Source organism: Struthio camelus, chromosome W (assembly GCF_040807025.1).
Source record: "Struthio camelus isolate bStrCam1 chromosome W, bStrCam1.hap1, whole genome shotgun sequence".
In the NCBI taxonomy this organism is placed as follows: domain Eukaryota; kingdom Metazoa; phylum Chordata; class Aves; order Struthioniformes; family Struthionidae; genus Struthio; species Struthio camelus.
In genome coordinates, this window is record NC_090981.1 from 41,771,703 (window position 1) to 41,787,126 (window position 15,424).

Below are 15,424 nucleotides of genomic sequence, written 5' to 3' on the forward strand. Positions count from 1 at the left end.
ACTTTGAACAACTGTTCAGATTTTTTTAAAATAAGGAATTTTAAAAGATAGCAAAATGCCACTAGAAGAACTTCCACATCCTGCCAAATCCCCGTCCCATATCTGAAAACTGATTTTCTCAAAGGCCTCAGCTTTTGGGAGAGGTTTCCCATTGGCTCCCAAACAAAAATAGGAGATAAAAGGGATTTTTTGTTACAATTTTAGGAAGGGATGGCAAGATCTGAATTGTAGCTCTCCCTCATGCTATAGAAGTCACAACTGCCTTCCCTGTATGTATTTGAGCGAGAGTCACCAGCAGTTCCTACAGCAGAGAAGTTGCTCACTATAAGTACTTCTCCTGGCTTGAGGGTGTAGCTCCTGATTACAGCAAGCTAATTTAAGAGATGCCCACCTTTCCCTGCCTCTAGCCACCCATTGCCATCCCTGAATAACGCTTGGTCACTCTCTCTGCAGGGCCAATGAAACCGTGTGACTTTGCTTCAGGCCAGGTCAGGGATTCAGGCTGAACCTTGCACCCTCCTTTTTGCTTGTTTGTTTTGGAAAACATAAAATGGAATAACACTTTGAGAGCAAGATTTTTCACTCTTTTTAAGGAAGCCAAATATTTCTAACTTGTGAACGAGTCTCAACTACTGTATACAGATAAAAGTACTGGAATTATTAGAACTCTTTTTGCTTTCATTGGCTGCAGATTTGACCCTCTGCTTCCACCTAAGTTATAGTCTGGACACCAAGTGTTTTATAAACTGTGAAGAGCAATCTAAGAAGTAGATGAACATATTCACATCCTTATTTTCCCCAGACTCGTTCTTTGGCTAACGCTGCGAAGTTATAGAATTATTAGTGTCCTATAAATACATATTACCACAGATATTCCTACATAAGCGCACTATAAAATACACTATGGCAAATTGTAATCTTTATGAAACTGAGTGAGTGACAGAAGCGGTTTTATTTTTTTAGAGGCCTGGCAATCCTTAAGAACATGATGAAGAAGATTTGCAATGCTAGTAGATTCATCAATTCCTACTCTAACAGAGGACAGCAAATTAGCCATGAAAGCAATATCACAGACCTGAAAAAAAAGCCTGTCTCATCAGAGAGCTGTGGAATTGAACAGCAAACTAATCTGCAAGGCGCAGAAAGTGTGAGATTAGTTCAGTAGAACAGGCAGATTTAATGAAAGACATATACAAACCAAATTGCAAAGCATGTAATACTCTGCTTTTGAAGAGCTTAGGAAAGAGAGCCATTAGCAGAAAGTGGGAAAGAAGGCATGAAAGCTGGGGAATAGTGAGGACTGCCAGCCAGTTGCAGTGTTGCAGGCTGATTGCTCCCCCAGGAAAGGCTGAGACAGGATGGAGGCAGTCTGGGGTGGCAAAGGGCAGCTGAGGTAAAGGGGCCTGTTCTTACCTGAGTTTTAGGTTTATCACTGTCACCATAGGGCCAGCCCAGCTCTCTCAAGGCTAAAGGAAAGCACCCACAACAGCAGTAGCAGAACGTATCAGAAGAGCATTTGGCTCTAAGAAGAAAAAATGATCAAGGGTCGTATTTCTTTCAGAGCTACAGAAGTGCAAGCTCATTGCATTCACCCCAATCAAGAACAGTAGTTGTTCCCTACAACATGAGGAACTGATTTGTGCATTTGGAAAGCATGGAAATTAGATGTTAATCTTTCCTAGTCCTCCAGGATCTGGTAGCGCAGTGATTTGCAATGATGATTTTCCTGAGACTAATGTTATGACTGTTGTGACAGCATTTCAAAGACGTCCATACGTGGAGTATGCAGGGACACCAATGCATCATCTTGCATAGTTTTGCTGGTAATATTTTACAATGCTAAGTTCCGCAGAACTCGTTCATTACTGGGAGCTCAACTCTCTCTTAAAAGGAACAGCACCTTCAACCCCTCCAGCTGCAAGGCCCCGAGCAAGCACACTGCCACATGAGTTGAGTGTTCCTCCAAATTTGCAGGTGCAGTCCTTCTTGCACCTTGCCAGCTTTACTAGTTGTTTAGCAGCAGGAATGGCCCATAGGTCATTGCAACTGTGTCCCTTCCTGAATGATTTGTTTATTTAGTGCAGACAGCATGTGGAGAGCTTGGGGAAGGAGGACATCATTGCCAGTTCTTATGCAGGAAGCACTGTGTGGGGAGCCGGCTTGTGCAAATCCTTCCTTACTTTACAGTGAGTCACTAGCTGAGCTTGTTAATTTAGCTCCAGTAGTTCTTCAGATGATATTCTATTTCAGGCAGAAAAGAACTATGTAGTTGCTGTATGAGCGAGGAAAGAAATTGCTTGGTGATAGCCAAGATAGAAATCTTTTTGGAAGAAAAAGAGATTTCTTGTTTTAGAAACCAAAACCTCACAGCTATTGGTTTGAGCTGTGAAGAACAACCCACTCAGAACAGAGAGCAGAGCACTTAAATGCAGTATCAAGGACACAATGGCTATAGGAAGTGAAATGCTCTATACCTGAGCCAAATTACTGAATGTGAGTAAAGGACTGAATAGCTAACTAATGGGAAAATTAGCTTTTTTTCCCCCCTCAGGAAAGCAAATTATATTTCTGTACGTTTCCATTTTCCAAGTACGTTGGGTCCCAAAAATCTTAATTTCCCAATATATGAGAGGTTTTGTTCCCAATGTGCTGTGTGATCTTGCTGCCGCTGCTGTCAGTTCGATAGATTCTACTCATTGAAGCCTGGCAGATCAAAATGGGCTGTGTTTTGTCTGGCTGCCAGAGTTCACCTTAAGCAGATGCTAAGCGTAGTTGTAAAATGGATGTGCCTATGTGTATGTGCATGAATGTGAATGCGATCAAGAAGAATAAATATACAGCTAGATCCAAAAATACAAGATCTTTTTGAAAAAAACTCAGGGGAAGCTAGAGGGAATTTATACCGATGATTAAAATTTGAGGAGATGGCACCTCATGTGTCAAGCAGAGGAAATGTGGAAAGGGAATAAAACTACAGTGTCAGTCTCTGTAAGTAGTTGGCACATGCTAGAAAGGAGGAGAATTTATGCCAGCCTTGTGGGCATGGTCTGCCCAAAGGGCATCAGGAAATGCTGATTTCCTGCCCGGCAAGTCCCAACTACTCAGCTACGGCTGGCATTGTGCCCAGGGCAAACTGTGCTGTGCAGGGATGCAGGATGCACGGAGGCAGAAGCGTTGCTAGACGGGGCATGGTAACACCCACCAAACACTCATTGAAAAAACATGTTTTGGTGCTCTATTCATCCTCTCCCTCCTCCTCCTGTTCCTGCTCTTTCATTCCGTTTGACACAGTCACCTCCAGCCTCAGGCTCATCTCGCACACATCAAAAAAAAATCCCCTTGCAAACGGGTTCAGTTTCAACAGCTTCATTGGCTTATATACTTGAAGATGTTTGAATTTCCTGTCAGTCTGGGTGCTGCCAGAAATTTTCTTTGGCTTTTTTTCTAAACTTGTAATTAAGACAGCATAGTGGTTCTTTGTAGAAGGCTGCTGTAAAGATTCTCAGCGGATGAACAATAGCGATTGTACAGCTGGTGCCCCGGAGATTTCAGCTCTCATAGGGTTCCTCAAAACATTCTAGGAATTTGAGCCTATGCACTGTCTATATATGGCCCCTTTCTATTTCCAGATGCTTTTGTGAAAAGTTACAAACAACAGATGATCCTATGAAATACCACCATAGGCTTATTTTTTGATAAAATTTTTTCTAGCAGAACAAAATTATTTTTGCTTCTGCTAACATTTCCATTTATTCTTTGCATATTGCAGGTCAAAATGGAATACTTTCTAATTAGAGGATCTCAACTCAAATATTATACGTTGTGTGTTACTTTTGCCCATTGTCAGGTAAAAAGATTATTAAGAAGACCAGCATGACACAAAAACATCATTAATAAAAGATTGCCACTTCCTGTCACCTCACCAGTAAGATAAAAAGAAATCAATTGTGCCATCATTATGATGGGAAAAGGAAAGCCATTTCACATTTTGCAATGGCTGAGATAGATGGCTGAGGAGACAGAGATTTGTGCATTAATCAATATCACAACAAAAGGCTGTGAGATAGAATGGAGTACTGTCCTAAATAAGACTGGAAAACATTTATTTTCCTCTTCACCACTAGGCAACTATTTGGAGGAGACTTTGCACGAGGTGTAGCTCAGTGTTCAGATCTGAGGCTGAATTCAGATTAAGGCTTAGTACTGGCAAAATTCCAAAATCTGTACTGTCAGATTTCATCCTAAAATAAAAACACCATGAGGATCATTCATCTTGTGAGACCCCTGCCATCTTGAGAAGCAGAAAATCTCTTATTCTTTCTTACATTTTGGTCTGTATCTAAATGAGGGGCAAGCAAAGAGTTTAAACTGAAGCCTCAAAGTCAGGATTTTGTGACTCTGATCCACGCATATTCTTGTGGGGGGAAATTGTATGGAAAGAACGTTTAAAATCTGGAATTTTGGATTTTCTTTGTAAAGAAAACTGAGACAGCTGTGAACCTCAGAACCATACCTGCTTTTTCCCCAAATCAAACTTCTTCTGGCTAGTGTAGATCTATAGTTATGGATCAGGACATTTTTTGAGATTAAAGGAGTTGTTACCTTTTAATAAAGATGGCCTATAACAGTACAAAATGTTGTGTGCATATAGACGTGCACATGTTCACGCATATTTATACATACAAAGAATACAAATAGGCATATAGACATTATAGCATTTCATATAGAATATTAATTTCAGTCATAAATGTTAAGTAAATTAAGTCTATTTCTAGCACTTTTTTAATACTGATATCTTTTTACAGCAAATTTTCTAAATATAGCTCTCAGGATAGTGCACGTAACAGTGAACTGAACAAGGGTGCTGCTAGTTGCTGTGGACAAGAGATTACAGAGATTATACAAGAAGGTCTCAAAAAATTAACACTAAGCTTCTGATGGCTACACAAATATAATCAGCGAGTTGTGGCACAGCTTATAAAAAACTCTGGGTCTTTTTACACATTATTTCCCACAACGTTTGATTTAGGCGGAACAACAACCTGCACACTGCTAGATAACTACTTTAGCCAAAAGCTCTGAAAGCAATGTAGTCTCTTAATGACACTCAAATATTAGTTCTGAGATGGTATCATAAAATTAATTATGTTCCCTACAAGACACCCTTAATGTTAATTTTGATGGCTGTCTTATTGATTGCCTGTTGAATTCCTTACTGTGTTGGTTTGCCTAGGTCTCAGTGGGGCTCTGTTAGGAGGGCTTTTGCCCCGGGCTAGCTGCCAATCTCCAAGACACTGCACCTCAGAAAAGGTCAGAATTACCAAGGGCTGGCTGAGGACATACAGCCCTTCACTGAACTGAAAGAGCACTTCATTAGGACAAAAATAATACGTTTGCTGAATTTCTTTTCATGAGGTAGTTATCTAGCTGATGATGAGTAAATTCGGGAGACAGGCTGTCTGTTCTAGCCTCTCATAGGGATTAGCGCTGAAATTTCACGGCTTGACAAAAGAGAGAGAGAGACTGGCTAGAACAGGCCAACAGTGAAAGGGAACTGAGAAACTCATGAGCTGAGTTTTACTGTCCTCGTACCTCTTTGAGCCCTCAGCTCATACCTTTTTCCTGACCGCAGTCACCTCTCTGCGGCGCACTGAGCCCCGCTGACGGTCCCTCCAGCTCTCGGGCGCCCTTGGCTGGAGATGTTCTGGGCACTGGGTACGGCCAGCTGCCAAAGGGGGCATGGCAGAACGGAGCCGGCGGAGCCAGCTGGGGCCGCCCCGCGCAGCAAGCGCTGTGCAGGCTCAGCGTCCGGGGCCTGCTGCGCTCCAGCTTTCTCAGTCTGGAATTAATCTCAAGCTAATAAGCCCTAATTTTTTGCAGGCTTGATCGATTTGGGCCATTGCTGGGCTAATAGCCTCCTCACCCAGGTTGGCCTTTAAGCAAGCAGCCCCGGCACCTCTGCTTATGGTGCAGGCGTCTGCCTGCGCTCCCCTCCGCACACCCTGGCCAAGGCGCCCCACCAGCCGGCCTCTGCTCTCCCTGCCGGGAAACACCGGCTCTGAGCGCCTCATGGGATAGCGATTATCGTGTTTACCCAGGGGTACTTTTACCCGCTTTACACCCAACATCCAGACGAGTAATCTAGGGCAAGTAGCAAAGTGTTATGCCACAATTTTTTTGGCGTCAGGACCACCCACTATCAATATTAAAGGGTGAGTTAAAAAACATCCTATGCTTTATGTGTCAGCTTTGTGTAGTGTCCAGTCTGCAGTCCAGATTATAATTTCAAACAGCTTCTTCAAATTTCCCATTCTAGCCAGAGCAGCATTTCAGTAGCATATCCAACCGTCAGATCGCTTCACAGAAAATGTATTTTGGCCTTTATACTGTTAAACGAGGGGAAAACGTTTATTTCTTTGCACATATTCTCAGCCCTCTGCTTTCCCATTGCCAGCATGGGTTGGTTTCGGCAGGGCGGTGAAACTTTCTGAAGGAGCAGAAGACCACAGGTAACTTGAAAGCCGAGTAGAAGCAGCGGCCTATTTAATCATACAGTCTGCAGGACAGAGGTTAATTAAGAAAGGACTAGCTGAGCGCTGGTTCAGACTGGCCAGAAGGATCCGCAGTAAACCTGTGGATAATCTCATCATTTCAAGTTGGAAACCAGTGCGTGGCGAGCAGCGCTGTGAGCTGCATCCCAGCGAGGCCCGGCACCGCTCAGCGCCTGCCGGCGCTCCCGCTGACGCTCGCCGGCGGCCGCCGTTTTCCATGGAGCTGGCTGCTTGCCTTCTTTTCCTTTCAGTCAGGCTCTAAACAAAGACCAGCTTCCCCTCTGGAAAGACATTTCCCAGCCCAGCCAGGGCTTCCTAGGCCAACACTAGGTAAAATCTATCGGCTGTTCTGCAGGAAGCCAGGTGAAAAGGTTCGAGCAGCCCTGCCTGGCCTTAATGGTCTCTGAGCCAGTTTGGGACGGGGATGCGGGTGAGGCAGGCACAGACGGGATGTCTGCCGGGCCTGGGGCGCCGCTGCAGCTGCCAGAGGCAGAGCGGGCTTTCGCCCAGCAAGGGAAATTGAGAGAGAGAAACTTCGCTACGCGGAGCCTCCCTTGCCGTTACGTCCACGTCGTATGTGGTATGTGATGGCTGAAAAATAACGATAGCTGTAAACGGGGGTGTTCTGCCGAGTTTGCTTTGGCGGTTTCAGGTAGAGTTGGACAGCACAGCTCTGCATCCACTTTGAACTTGGGCTTACTGCCGGATCGGAGTGCTTCGCTGCCTAACCCTCGCTGAGTCCTCTGGGCCTGAAAAGTGGGTGGAGAAGGTACCTGCATCACTGCAGGGCAGTTTCCTGCGCGGCGCGCTGGCGGCAGTGCTGGCAGGGGAAAATCAAGCCCAATGTGAAAACACCTGCATATCGCACCTGCTTGGCCCAAATCCAGGCTTTATTTCGCCAGGGCAAAAAACACCAGTGGAGGGAACCGCAGCGGTTTCTGCGTGTGAGCAGCTCTGCCACCCCGAGGCAGGCGCCGCGCCGCACAGCTGACGGAGGGGCGGCGAAGGCCAGCGAGGTGGCCCCACCATGGGTGTAGGGCCAGGGGGCTGCAAGGGGGGACCCTCAGGGGAGCGCGCGGCGTGCTCCTGTTCCCTGCGAGGGGAAGGTGCCTCACACCAGCGGCGGGGGCTGAGGCAGAAAGGAAGGATTTGCTCGGTGCCGAGGGAGGGAACAAGGGCCCTGTGTGCGTGCAAGGATGCGAGGGAACAGGTCACACACGTCCACACACGCCAGGAGATCATTTTGTCCTCATCCTGGGGCAGCAAAAATTTTTTTTTTCCCTGCTTCAGAGACACTCAAGCCATCCCTGCCACTTCCAGAGTAACATAATTCAGCGACGGCAGGATGAGGGCGAGGTCTAGCTATGACAGCAGGACAGTCGAGGGTCGTCTTTCCTTTGTGGTGCTACCCACAGCTAAGGAGTTTACACCAGTTATTGGTCTCTTTTGCAGGAAGGCAAGATCAGTTATTTTTGTAGCAATCCTAGCAAAAGGGAAAAGGACAGGTCCTACTTTGTTACCCTTCCCTAGTATGCAGTGGTCATAATGAACCACAACGGTTTTCTATTCAGCCTTGTATTTTTGAACTTTGAGTTTCATTTCATTTTGTGTGGAGAGTCCCTGCAGCTCATTTTTCTCTTTACTATTGTGGCAATTTTTCTAAAATTAAAATGTTAATTGAAATCTGAATTAGAATCTGACTGCAATCTAAATTGAATAGAGGAGCTGTGACTTTTCAGTTTTCTGCAATCATAAAATTATACGGCTGAAAGAGCTAAATCTAATTGTGTAGGGATTTTTTTTTAAATCTCTTCCTGCTTCTGCACTTGGTTTTGTATTCCAATAAGCCCCAAATCAGGAAGCATTTCTACTCAAATAGCTAGAATTTCATGTCTGATTATGGATGTATATTTGTAAGAAGAAATAATCTGGGAAATAAATGGGGTTGGAGGAGCATTTCCAAATGATATGTATCTAATTTCTCCCAGCTGATAGCATTTTCAGCATTTCTTGGCTGTATTAGATTTGTATTCAGTACATAGCTTTAAATGCTAGTGGCCTGAGAGAATGCATTACTGTTGCTACAGCAGAGCAACAAAAATGTCAGCAACGGGTTTGATATTCAGTACTATACACTGTACTCGGTGTGGAAGCCTCAGTGACACTGAGCTTGTTCCAGGCACCAATTCAGTGAATTGCTTGGTCTTGTGCCTAATCTTAGGCACACAAGTAGTCCCACTAAAATTATGGAGAATATGCTAGAGAAAACACATAGAAAGGCCTTCAGGAATCGGGGTATGAGGACTCATTTTTAAGCAGCTGCTGGATTTCGTAAGGTGTGAAAGGCAGTCACGTTGCAAAGGCTCCCTTCTGTGTGGCTGGAATTTTATAGCCTGATTCTGGATACAGTCATGTTGGTGACAAAGCTCGTCTTGATTTTATTGATAGAGGATGAGAGTTCAGATCCTGATGCACAGTTCTTGGAAAAAGTTTTTATTGGCTTCAGCAGGTGGACCAAAACTCATCCTCTTTTGCTTTGGTCATTTAGCTGAGGCATCTATTCTGGAGGTTTAGCCACTCTTGATTTTGTCTCTGGGCAATAGAGCTGGTGAGATGGGCACCTCTGGAGGCCAAGGGAGGCTGCAGTTGAGATCACACCCCTCTGGTCACTGCTTGTCCCTCCTGATTGCTGGGATGGCCGGGCAGACTGTGTGCCTTCCCCAGGCACCTCTGTTTATTGGGACAACTCCAGGCTGTGTGTGGATCGTACACACAGTTCAGCAGCTTCACTTATTACTGGGTCAGTAGGGGTTCAGGGACTTTGGGAGATGGAAAGAGATGTTCAGAGTCCTCCTGGAAGAAGCTATGCATGATTTCTATAGCAGGGTACGATGAGGATTACTCAGACAAGCTCTTAAGTAATTTTTGAGCTATCAGCTCAGGAGAAAAATTGCCATTGCCTACAAACAATAGGCTAGTAACAAGAAGAATTGTCATTTGCATGCATATTTGCTGAAGTCTTATCAAGCCACGTTACAAAAAAAGACCTATTAAAAATAAATCTATATAAAAATATTCTTGGGCCACGGTCTGCATCAGATGAGAGCCTCACTTCATGTAGGTTATAAAGCCACTGAGCTACCTGCCAGTGGAAGTGGAAAGTCCTGTTAGAGTCATTTCTTTCCTCAGCAGCCTTGCTGGTGGTCACAGGCTTTGGCCAACCCCATTTGCTGTTCCATACGGCTCTAAATTGGCTGCTTTAAGCAAAGGTCATATTGTGGTATCAATTACTTGCTACTACCTGGAAAATTTAATTTCATGCCCTGCAGTAGGTCTGCTTTTTTCTCTACTATGATTGGCAACTGTTTCCCTGTTGGTAACTAGAATAGCTCGTGTACTTGAAGTGATTAAAACCCAGAAGCTCGCTGATTTGGAAGGGCAGCTTCAGGTTGCTAGCATAACCGTGAGCACTCTTGCACAAATGCATTCAGATGAACAGAACAAAAGCTATTTCTTGCCCTTTACAAGACCTCTTAAGAAATCATATCGTTTATGATTTGTGTCATGTCAGTTCACTCCTTGTTGTGCAGTTGGTGTTTAGCTAACATACTGTATTTGTTTCCTGCAGGTTAATAGTACAAAACGAAAACAGGGAAATTAGCAGGCTAAAAATGTGTCCAACCAGTTGTCAAATATTTCTCTCCCTTGGAAGCCTCTTAGGAGCTTCTTAAATAGTTGGTTTGTGTTTTAAAAGATCTATTTTAGTGATCCAAGATCCAGAAAGCTGGGCCTTCATTTATTCTCAGAATGTGTTTCCTTCCCAAAGGATATATTATGTCACTGATTTTAAAGTGGAACTACTAATCAAAGTAATGGGGGATTTCTGCTTGAAAATTGTTATGCAATACAGGCGGTGACAGAGATTAAAAAAAGGAGCACAGGAGCGAACCTAATCCTTCTCCATATGACCAGAAGATTTTGGTTTATGTTTCTCCTGAAGTGTTTTCATGGCATACAAGGAATTGTTCCAATCCTATGAGGAGCAAGGACGTGAGAGATCTGTGACGATATATAATAAGGAACTATTGTTTGGGTGAAGAGAGACTTATTTAAAAATAATTAGCAGTTACTATGACAGTGGAATTTCACTAACCCAAGTTCTCTGGGACTCTCTGAGTTCAGAGTAGAGAAAGTTCAAACAATGGCAGTGTGGTGGCTGCAATGGAAGTCTGCAGCCTGCAGGTGCACTATGGGGGGGTGCCTTCCACAAAGAACAAGCATTTTGGCATAACACAAAACAAATTTGACAATATTTGAAAAGTATTTCTGCCAGGCACAAATACTCTGGTGGTGGTAACAGGACGAGAAACATTTAATATGGCAGCAAGTTAGCACCTGCCTCGTATTGGTTACTAGGAGCAAATGTTTCTTTACCAGCAGCCAGAAGGTTTAACTTCTGCTCACCTTTGAATTTAGATCAAAGTGTCTAATCTAATTTTCCATGCATGTTTGAGTCCTGCCTGCATTCATTGCTGCCAATGTGATACATCTTGCACTACAGGTAGAGTTTACTCAGTAGTGGATATACGCCTGTCACAGAAAGTTTACAATGCAGCGATCTATCTAAAGCTCTTGGAAGTCACTAAAATGCTTAGTAAGCCCTGGATCAGAACCCGGGAGCCCTGACTAAAACTTCTTTTTGAAACTCTTTCAATAAAAAGCACCACAGAGAAAGGAATGAATAAGGAGTGCAACTCTACACACTATCTCTTTTCTCTTCTGAAAAATGTACCGCTCCAAAGAGCAGCCAAGTTGCTACGACCAGATGCTGAAGCTCTCCAGGGGGAAGATAAGCGTTTTTTGGAGGTGAGTCATGATCACCTTTCAGTTCATAAGACTGTACTGGCATCTGTTGTAAGTCTCCAGAGGACCTCGCGATAGCTAGGCCGGCACCATCCTTTGAGAAGTCTGTATACTTATTTTGCAGCCTACCTCTATGAGACTTTGGGCTTTGTAAGCCTGGCTCAGCATCGTCACCCCAGTAGCAGCCATGTAGCAGCAGCTCCAGGGCACTTGATGAAACAAGTAGATAAAGCTTCGTATTTCCTCCCCTACCCAGAGGTCACATTAAACAGGTAGACTCAGTGGCCATGTCCCTGTAAGTCTGTAATCTGCCTTTGGCCCTGCTTCCAGACAGAGGGCATAAAAGTGTGCATATTACCCCATCAGCCTTCCTGGCTGTTCACAGGAAAAAAGAGCCTGCTTTGGATTTAGCATCTCTCCAAGACAGGAGATTCTAGGCCTGATGATCAAGCTCTTTCACAATACTCGAGATAAAAAAACAACTGTAAAGTGGTAAACTAAATGCAAAGACATATGCTTGTCCTTTTAAGAGCAATGAGATATTTCACACGTTTGAAAGCACATATGCATTTATGCACTTTGTTGGACATCAGCCTAAATTCACCTTTTGCCTATCCCTCCTTTTTTTTTTTTAATACTTAACACGATTGGAAATGTGTCTGGCATTCATGTATTACAAATAGTTTTACCTAGGATAATACCTAAAATATTGGCCACTAAAGCACTGAGTTGCCAGAGCCAGGCTCTGCTAGTAGGAATGTAATTAGCTGCTAGTGGTTTGGCACTGCAATATCATAGACGGCCTGGAACAAATTTGCAGGTCTCAGAGAAATGCCATAGTTCTGGCCCCAAGAAGGCAAGGCAATTCTCCCTCCCCTCTCCTTTTAGTGAGAGACGGTAGGCCACCCTTCTGGCACTTCCAAGAGTTATTCTCAACCAATGATGTTCGTCCTTTCTTGTTGCTTTGCAGTTAGTGTGCAGTTGCAAAGTATCAGCTCAGGCAGTGCTAGAGCACTACCACTCACAGTGCAGTTTTGCAGTTTTACTGCTCAGGCTCAGTCACTTTCAAACTGTGAAGAACCTTTCCACTACCTAAACTGCACACTACCAGTGTGCAGTGTCCAGTGACTTGGTTACACCATGTCAAAAAATAATGGGATGAATAATGACATCATTTGAGTGCGATGTGTTAAACTACATTAATTTACTGTAGACGGTCAAAGAACAGAGAGATAAAGCAGGTCCTAAAGTGCACTTGGCTTTTAAATTTGTGGTGCAGCATGTGCCACATCTCATTAATGACTTAAAAAAACAGACGCTTTTCATTTTCTCTGTAGAACGAAATCGCTCAGACGTCTTGCAAAGTGCACGCTGATACTTTGGGAACACTCAACTTCTCTAACATTTCATAAATGTCACCAAAGCAAATTCCTGCAAACCTGTGGGCATCTGCTGATCACTCCTTCATGTTTCTAATCATCTAAACTTTTATATCAGGTATTAGGGAAACCTCCAACAATACTCTAGTAAGTGAGCCTCTTTGAAAGAATCCAAACATGAACTATAAATTCAGCACTTTTTCACTGCTGAGAATTTCCAGTATCATAAATTCATAAATCCACATCTGGAAATGGGTTCTTCAGAGTTCATTGGTTACTCCTCTAAGGAGAGGTTTTCAGTGGCACAGAGGGGAATTAGGCACTCAGTAGGAGTTAAGTGCCCAATTCCCTTTTGTCTCTTTGAAAAGGCTTCTCACTGATGCTTCTTTGATGATAAGAACTGAGATAGCACGTCTATCACATGCACTCTATTAGGATACTGGGATGCCCTCCCAGTATCTTTAACGCCCTAAAAAGGTTTTCTAGAGGAAATGAATTCTGGAGTTCTGACTCTGTATCTTTGAATTGTACATCCTGATTACTTAGACAAGAATGAGGGTTGTGCTCATTTCCAGCGAGAGGCAGTACTTTAATGATTTCTCTCAAATCTAGTCATGCTCAGAGTCTCCTAACTCAAGAGCAGGTATTGACAGGCATCCTGTGGTTTTATTTTTTCCAGTCCTCCTTTCGCTCTGCCTTTGTGCCCCCTCTTTCCAGCTGAAAGTCAAGACTCACAGCTGGAGGAAATAAAATGGTTATATTGCAGTGCTTTAAAATTAGCATGGTTCAATTTCAGCTCAGAACTAATAGAGCTCTCTGCAGAAGGCATTGAAGCTCTCTCTCTGTGCATCTGTCTCTCTTCTAATGGAAAGAACATAAGCAGCTGCCATATGAAAAAAACTCAGAAAAATCCACCACCTACCTCTTCCCTGCGCTCTGCAACTAGTGTTCGTCCTAGCACAGTAATGAAAGACGATCCCATCCCATCAGCATCACATTATCAAGTAGCTTCAGGTTGCCCTTAATCACCTTATTATTTTTCTTTTTCAAAGTTTAGATTAAATGATTTAACAATGCCCATGTGATTTCCCCATAAAGAATGTGGAATTGGTGTCCATATGCTGTAAGTAAGGACACACTAGAATGGGAAAGTTGAATATACTTGTTCCACTGCAGCAATAACAACAACCTCCCTTCCTTCTCCCTTTCCCCTGCCCCTCGCCAAACACCCTTCGCCAAAACCACATAACCATATGGCCAGGGTAATAAAACATCAAGGCCTCAGTCACAATAGCAATCCCAATAAAAAAGCCAAGGTAGGAGCCTTCACGAGGCTTAACCTTCGTTTACAGCTGATCCCTGGAGTGTCTACCTCTGCAGCTTTTAAACACTGCTCATATCCCCCATAAAAAAATGTTTCCTTTTTAAATAAAAAAATATTTACTACACGAACATCCTTCTCCCACACCCCTGGATTACACCTCTCCAGGGAAAAAAACACCAGTTGGACTGGGTAAAACACCTGCCTTATTAATACCATACATCAAGAAACAACACTGAAGAACTTGATAGCAAGCAAATGCAAGGCCCCTCTTCGTAGCTGAAAGAGTCCCTACTGGGCCAAGCAGACCTCGTCTGGGAGAAGCAGGTGCTTCTCCTCCAAAATTATGCCTTTCCTCTGCCTTCTGCCATAGGATAGCATAAGAAACTGGGGGAGCTCAGAGGGCTGGAGAGCCTCTTACACTTTCTGGTTGCCCACAGCACTAGCTTAAAGCATTGCCTGCTCTGAGGAGGCCCCCAGCTTACTCTTCTAAGACCAGATCATACGTCTCAGAGGATGCTTCAGGCCATCCAGCATTTTGCTCAGCCACAGAAGTCCTGTTACTGGCACACTGATGGAGCCCAATATTCTAGTGATTAAGATGCACAGATGGTTCATACCGCACAAATTCTTGTTTCAGGCAGCCAGCAGTCGAAGGAGGACAATTAGATTTTCAAGGTGTGCTTTGTATCAAGGTAGGCTAGAAACAGTCATTATATTCTAAAAATTAATGAAAGCTAAAATTATACCCTCATTTTATTTTGCATCCGAAGGAGCTTGGACCCTGGAAAGAGCAATTATAGTGCCTATATTTTAACCTGCATCTAAGTATAAAGAGAGACCTTCAAAAGTATCAGGAGAACTCTGACTCTACTGAGGCTTACTCACCACTGCTTTAAAAGACTAGTAGTCCACTGAAAATATATTTTAGCCATCCAGCACCTTTTTTCATTGTATCACAGATTATATTGTTCAGTTTACAAAATCCTCTGGAAATCTATGACATGATTCAGTGAAAATTTAGCTCTAATAGCAGATTTATTTTGAAAGCTTCTAGAGATGAAGTTCACCAGTACAGCTATAACCTTTCCTCTCATTCCCTTTACTGTAGGCAGCTTCAGCTATTTCTGCACTGCAGTAGCATTTGCTGACATTACCACGGGGATGTCATATATTAGGTAGCACTACAGGCTTTGGTTAGCAATACATGATACATCTTGAAGCAGTTACATTCCTCATGCCATTTTGGAGTTAAAACCTTGTTTCATTTAAAAGCTGGACTCCTGACTGGTAACTTGTCGGGGATAGTG

At 43.6% G+C, this 15,424-nt stretch overlaps 1 long non-coding RNA gene across 2 annotated transcripts in view; it reads right to left on the reverse strand.

The window, feature by feature from the left end:
* Positions 1–4,582: 4,582 nt before the first annotated feature.
* Positions 4,583–15,424, reverse strand: part of LOC138064238 (uncharacterized) — a 180,043-nt gene continuing 169,201 nt past the window's right edge. For both annotated transcript variants that reach the window (XR_011137517.1, XR_011137516.1), the window contains one exon: positions 4,583–7,300. This is a non-coding gene — a long non-coding RNA (uncharacterized lncRNA). The remainder of the gene's footprint in view (positions 7,301–15,424) is intronic.